The sequence below is a fragment of the Centropristis striata genome, chromosome 24 (genome assembly GCF_030273125.1).
Source record: "Centropristis striata isolate RG_2023a ecotype Rhode Island chromosome 24, C.striata_1.0, whole genome shotgun sequence".
In the NCBI taxonomy this organism is placed as follows: Eukaryota; Metazoa; Chordata; class Actinopteri; order Perciformes; family Serranidae; genus Centropristis; species Centropristis striata.
In genome coordinates, this window is record NC_081540.1 from 9,323,637 (window position 1) to 9,330,718 (window position 7,082).

The following is a 7,082-nucleotide window of genomic DNA, read 5'->3' on the forward strand; positions in this document are numbered from 1 at the left end:
TCTGCAGACAGTGTGGGTTAGCAGTAAAGAGCAGTTACTGGAAGAGGCTGTAGCCAATTGCTGTTAGTTTGAGTCATTTCCTTCAAAAGAAAAGAAGAAGTTAATCAGTCATGTCAACTGAAAAAATATATATTGCAAAGTATTTTATCTTGTTACTGCACTTTTTTCCCCCAGATTTAATAACTTCATCCTTTTTACACTTTGCATTCCTAACATAACTTTAAATTATGACACATTTTAATTTAACTTTTGTATTAATTCTCCTATTTACTTTACATTACTTTACTTTTATATTTTCCCCATTATTATATTATGTATGTATGTATTTATATAATTTTGAATTTTTCAAGCATTCATTTCTTATTTCTTATATATTGAACTGCATTTTTAAATGTATTTATTTATTCTTAATTTATTTTTATGTATTTCCTAAATTTGTATTAATTTAAAATTTTCATTTTAAATGCATTTTTAAATGTATTTATTTATTCTTAATTTATTTTTAATGTATTTGGTAAAAAAAATAATTTTTAAAATTCATTTTGAATGCATTTTTCAATGTATTTAGTTGTTTTTTATTTTATTTATTTATTTATTCATGCATTTACTTATTTATACATTATTTTCCTTTGCTGTTTGTGTCCTATTTATTTCCCCAAACTTATTCATTTATGTTTTATTTTCTTTAACCATTTCTATCATTCAAGGTGTGTCATGAGGAAATTGTTTTATGTTATATCATTATTGTCATGTCCTTAACTTCTATCGACAGATGTTAGTTTGCACCTTTATAGTGTCATTAGTGTTTTGAGACTTCTACCTGCTGTTTTTTTACTATCTGTCTCTTTAACTGTTCCACTTTAAAATGCAGATTTTTCACACTAGACCACAAGTATTTCTCTGCAGCACTTTCTGTAATGTCTTGCTTGTACCAATTAAGTCAACGTTCCTACTAAATTCCAGCAGTGTATTTGTTTCTGGTGTTGACAAGTTTCCCAGGAATTTACTGATGTCAAATGCAATATTGAGTCACTGTGTGTTACATAAATTCCTTATGGTGTTCCTCGCTCTGGGGATATTACTCCAGATTAGTGCGTCAGTCGAATTAAAGTTAAATGTAACCGCCACAATTTGAAGCAGATTTATGTGATTGTTTTCTGCAACTTCTTAAACATTTCTCCAGCAGGATTCTCACAATGTGGGTGCAGTCTAGAGTATTTCAGTATGTCTCTGTTGGGTCATGTTCTATGGAAATGTCCCTGACAAATACCCAGAATGGTAAAGTACATGTTGGAAATACAAAACATCGGGTGAACGCTTTAAGTTTGAGTGCATGCGGAAGTGAAGGCAGTAAACAAGTGTTAGTCATGAGACTGAGGAAGTGTTTGCTACGAGCACACAAGAGCTGACAGACTAAGAGTTCAATGGCAATGTATTCTTAGAAACAGGAAGCCTGCGATACATCCACTCGTCTGATTTCCATTGAGGTAAATAAAGGGACGTGGGACTGGTGTTGTGATCGGTAAACAGCAAAAAAAACATCAGGCTTTAGATGGAATTTTCTATCTTCTCTGTAAAGGAAATGGGTGCCATCAGAAACCACACAGGATCTCTCTTATTGATGAAACAGGATGCAAGTTAAAGGGATAGTTCAGGTTTTTTGAAGTGGGGGTTCTATGGGATCTATAGTCAGGGAATTCCAGTCAGTGGCGGTTCTAGACCAGTTTTACTGTGGGGGCCAAGGAGGGGCCAGTGTTTAATCAGAGGGGAACATTAAAAAACGGCAAAGATGATATTTAAGCATTTAAAACCTTTATTTTAGCTTTTTTTTTTTTTTATCTCATTGAAGTATATTTGAAAGATACAAAAACATTGATTGAAACAATGAGACTTACTAACAATAACAATTATTTTTGTACGACAATGACATTTCTCATTTTTGTTCACAATTACTTTTTTTTATTTTGAAAGTGCTCAAGCTTTTATTGCACAATTAAACTATTATTCAATGTACACATTCTGGGTTCCTTTTGTAATGAAATATTGTTTGAACAAAAAATAGGTAAGAATTGTTCAGTCGTTCATCGTTATGAATTGATCATTTTGTTATTAATTTGACACAGGGGCCACAGCAGGGGCCAAGGCCTTCTTCACAGGGGCAGTGGCCCCTGTAGGCCCCTGTGTAGATCTGCCACTGATTCCAGTAGATGACAGTTGGCATGCCCCCAGTTTGGAGAAGCAGGCTGCAGCACTGTGGCTGCAGCTTAATGTATTCAAGCCATTGAAAATAATCAATATCAGACACTTTATTACAATATTTTCACTGCTTCACCTTGCAGTCACACGGCCCTGTTGAAGTTCATGTGGGGGAAACTAACCCCCAAAATCCACTGTGCTGCCCGTCGCGTCTCCGTTTCATTTTTGACGCTCAGCGTAAGTAGCACGCGTCAATCTGGACAGAGAGCGAAATTGGGGAGCGAATTCGGTCGATTTTCAAAATAAAACTCTTCGTCGTATTTCACGTCGCTAGATCAACATTACGTCACAACCTGTGGCACCAGGCTAGAAGTCAGTTGGAGGCAGGTCACAAGGAGAGATGGACAACGAGAGATTCATTACGGAAGTGCAAAAGTATAAGATCTTATATGACATCACCAATCCTGTTTACAAGGATAATGCGGTGAAGGAGAAGGCCTGGATCTTACCCATGGTAGAAGAGCAAATATCGACGAAAACGATCAAATCAGCAAGTGGACACTGTCGGACAAAAGGTAAACATTGTGGTATGAAAGGTAAACAATGTGGGGCACGCAAGACGATTTTTACAAGAAGATTTTCAGTATAACACCGTTTGCAACATGGTCTCACAGAAATCCGTGAAATAGCCACGGATTTCGCTTAACTCAAAATCCGTGGAATAGCCACGGAATCGATCAAATTTCCGTGAAACTGACACGGATTTCACTACAATGCAAGTTAATGACAGTCATATTTTTCTGGCGAGATCTTCACCACAAAGTGATTATGAACATTCACTGAGTGAATATTTAGAAAATAAAACATATATTTCTCGCTAGAAATGTGATCAAAATCCATTTTTATGCAGAAACAAAGTCAAAATATTAATTTTTTCACTAAAAATGAGAGAACTGTCCGCCATGTTTTTTGTTCTGACCGCCGGAACCTTGAAAGTCACGTGACTTGGAACAAACCAATAGGAACAAATATCCATGGAATAGCCACGGCTATTCCACGGATTTTGAGTTAAGCGGAATCCGTGGCTATTTCACGGATTTCTGTGAGACCAGGTTGCCGTTTGATGCTTTCTTTAAAACCACCAGTCTCCATTGACAAAATCAATAATTTTGCCTTGCAGAACAAAGGAGCTGCTGGTGTACATCTGCCTCAATTGTTTGGTTTGTTTCTTTTACTGTGTGACTTTTTAATAGTTTGGATTTACCAAAATCACACAATACCACAAACAAACAAATGTATAGGCAATGGCAGACCATCCTCTGTTCTGCAAGGTAAAATCATCGATTTTGTCAATGGAGACTGGTGGTTTTGAAGAAAGCATAAATTGGTGTTAATTTACCCCACATAAACTTAAACAGGGTTTTGTGCAGAACTAATTCCCACTTGAAATAGTCCGAACTAACCCTTTAAAAGTTGTGTAAAAATGTTTAGTGTTCTGCACATTGGAGTGGAGACACTTTGTATTACTGCGACACACCATGCACTGTCCAAAACCACAGAATCCTTCATGGATTGAGGTCATGACTGTCAAAGGCATGCAAGTAGCTCGTAAATATTGCTTGCAATGATAAACCGCAACGCACACATGCTTCTGATCACCGTGTTTGCAGATGGATGAAAGAAAAGTGGCGTGTTAAGTGCTTTTACAGCGTCTCTGCCCTGAATTTGATTAATGATGCACTCAGAGGATGGATATAGCACTTTTCCTCTGGGATTTCCTTAATTGCACCTGGTCACATATACATTTCTGGACGAGGAACAGACAGCAGCACGCCCTGCTTTGTCTGGAAACAATATTCATTTCAATGAATAACATTTTCTAAGGTCAGGCAAGGAAATCCCACCCTTAATTTAATATGTGGGAAAGAAATAACATATTTTCTTTGTTTGTCTTTAAGGGGAACAATAAAAAAGACATTGAGGAAAGACAAAAACAAAACTTTTTTCTCTCTCTGTATTTAGTTTAAAACAGCTAGTTTTTATTTACAGCATTATTACTTCAGTATTAACAAGCATTTATTGACAAAACTATGTTACAAAAGTTAAGACTGTGAGTGAAATAATCTTGTGAAACACCTCCAGGATGGGAAACACACACCTTTGTGTTTTAATATAAATTCTTGACACATCTGTGGTAATATACTCTAAATTACTAGTTCTTTGCAGGGCTTTTGATCATATTGCATGGCCTTCTTCAGCTCCTCGAACTAAAGTCAGTTTTATATCACGTAAACACAACATATTTGCTGAAGAAGGCAAGAAAATCTGACTGAAAGCTTCCAATATTGCAAATAAGTGAATCTTGAGTTTAGGATATTTTAGTACAGATCAACCCATTTAAAGGCTTCATTTTCCAATTTTCCTTGTTTAAACAAAGCCTGGTTGTTACCATTAATATTCTGTGTACTGCAAACCCAAGCTGGACTTGTATTGTGAAGAATTTCACTTTCAAAAGTGGTATTTATCTTACTCTCAGCATAAAGAAAAAATAGTGTATTTCCTGTTTTGAAAGGCTGAAACCAGCAGCTCTTCACTCATCAGGAAAGTTATATATATTTTTTTATCTTTAACCGGATGTTAAAGATCATATCAGTGAATCAACGTGAGTCAGTTCCTGCTGAATTTTGTTTTGTTGACACTTAAATCCTTATATAATTCATCTAAAACATTTAACAACTTTTTATGGTCTTTTCAAAATGTGAGTAACATACAATTATGTGCCTGGAAAAATACACCAAAGTACACTAAAGGTTTCATATTTTGATACTTAATACATGGCATATTCATACACAAATATATGTACAAACATATGTTTTTAGTCATATTTATCACTCCAGCATTTTGAAAAACAGTGAGTGAGCCTAATGGAGAGTTTACTTAACTTGCAACTATCACCAAGTCAGACGTGATAACACAATGTAAGCTTATGTTTCTGACAACATTTTATTATGAACCTCACTTTTTGTGTGTTTAACTTAACTTTAAAGGAAATAACACATAAATAGAAAATGAATTAAAAAGTGAAAAGCAGGACTGACATTTAGCGAATAAAGCTAGCTGTTTATTTCTTGTTTGTGTGTCTGTACTTTTTTACATTTTAGTCTAGTTCTGTATAGTACTAATAGAGGTCATGGTACTTTGCTCTTTAAAGGTCTTGAAGGTGTTGGCTTTTCATATTTTGTAATTCAAGGGTGACATTAGTGTAACACCCAGTAACCATGGCTCTGGCCCTGCATTATATGTCTACAGCTTTATATGCAATCTTGTGATTATTATGAAACACAGAGATCAGATTGAGGGCAGGAAATGACAAATCATCATACTATGCAAGTTGGGTTTGATGGAAGTGATAAGAAATTACCCCATCCTCCAGACTTCCAACTGCACAGTGAGGCAGATAAATTATACAAGGGTTTATAGATGAGACGTTTTTTGTGGGAGTCCGGGTTCACATCAGAACCAAAGTAGTATAGAGAGCTAACGGCATACGCATGTTTGTTGTTATCATCGAAATAGGGTCTATTGAGAATTAGCCTATGGCCTATAATTGCAGAAAATAAGCTCTGTGGCAAACACATTACGTTTTTAATGCTAACACGTCTTGTTTAGTAGGATAATCTTCACAAATGAACAACACTTTTATGACATTTAAAGCTAACGTTATGCTAACATCAACTTGAACGCCACTGCAGTTATGCTTCAAACGGTCTAAGGAAAGCTAACTAGCTTTTGACAAGCTAGCAAAACTGTAGTCTAATCGGGAGCGTGTCTATGTTCCCTGGGTCCTTTTTCCACCATTACTGCCAAATTCCATGGTAAATAGGCCTATGTAGGCCTACAGGCTTGTGACGCGCAAATGCAAATACAAATACATGGTTGTTGTTCGCTTTATGTTTCTTTCTGATGAAGGTAGTTGGGTTCTTGTTCTGCCTTGATTAATCCTATTATATATGTATATTTGTATAGCACTTTATATCTGAAATAGATATTTATACATTTCATACAGCACTCATATCTGAAACAGATCTAATTAAACAAATTAAATGAAACGTTATTAGAGATGAATGTAGAATGACATTTTGTTCTAAACTCTCAACAAGGGTGCACAATACAATGGAGAACAGGTAGGAAAATAAAAAGACTCGATGCAAGACAATATGATTTTTTCTGGAAAAAGGTTCTATGCTCCCCGGTATGTATTGTTACAGGGGAGCATAGGACCCTTTTTGGGAAAAACGGGGAACATAGGGATGACCCCGTCTAATTTAAGTTACGTAAAACGTGTAAAACACAACTAGCAACGTACACGTAAAAAAAAAAAAAAAAAGTGGGGGTACTTGCTAATGTATTTTATGTATAACTAAGACAAACATTACTTCAGCTTGTGTTAACCACAGACCTTATTTCAGGCAACTAACCAAAAACCCATTCAAAATCCTTTTTGAGTTTGAGAGGATAGCCTACAGGGAGCTAAAATGCTAACTTACTTCCTGGTTTAAGAATTCCTCATTCCTCTGGCGACTTTTTGTATTTTATTTCATCTCAAATATGTACATGAACTTAAGCTAATATTTTCTCCGTTAACCACTCCTTACGTCTGGTGAAACACCTTTAAAAATCTGTCATGGCTAAAAATAGTGAAGCACATTGTAACTGCATGGCAGTACCAACTTTAAATGGTTTAAAGGAATGCTTGACTTGAGGAGGCTTGTTTTAAAATCCAATTTTGGTATTTTTTTTGTTTCTTTTTACTTCTCCCCTTTATATTCTACTATTTTTAAGGACTCAAAAGTAGCCGCTGTTGTTGTCCAACTTGGTCAATAGGA